Genomic DNA, 599 nt, shown 5'->3' on the forward strand with positions numbered 1-599 from the left:
GCTTGGGCGGGAGGACGTCGAGGGCACTCGGCTCGGGGACGGCGAGGGAGGCGGCGCTCAGCTCGGGGACGGCGAGGGAGGCGGCGAGGGAGGCGACGCTCGGCTCTGGGACGGCGAAGGAGGTGAGGGGGCGGCGAGGGGGACGGCGAACACGGGGGGCAGCGGGTGAGATCGATGAGGCAGGGGAGAGATTAGAGAGATTGGGGATTTAGTGTGGGGGGAAGCTTTCTAAAGGCGCACCACCATCTCGTGCGCCATAAGTACGACTATTCTAATGGCGCACCAGCGCTCGGTGCGCCATTAGAATTTAGTTTTAATCTAGCCCACTAGCCCTATCTACAACCTAACCCTATCTACAACAGAACCCACCCACTAGCCTGACTGGTCAGCACGCAGCACACACACCAGGAGGTCCTGGGTTCGATTCCCAGGCTCCCCAATATTTTTTTATGCATTTTAAATGTTGTTTTTTATATTTGTTTGTGTTTAAATATGTTCAAACTTGTTTAAATCATAACAGTAATATTTTTTTATAAAAACAGTAATAATTCTTTAAAAAATATGTTCAAATTTGTTACTTGAAAATATCATCGACGGCG

This window comes from Triticum dicoccoides, chromosome 3B (assembly GCF_002162155.2).
Source record: "Triticum dicoccoides isolate Atlit2015 ecotype Zavitan chromosome 3B, WEW_v2.0, whole genome shotgun sequence".
NCBI classification, from domain to species: domain Eukaryota; kingdom Viridiplantae; phylum Streptophyta; class Magnoliopsida; order Poales; family Poaceae; genus Triticum; species Triticum dicoccoides.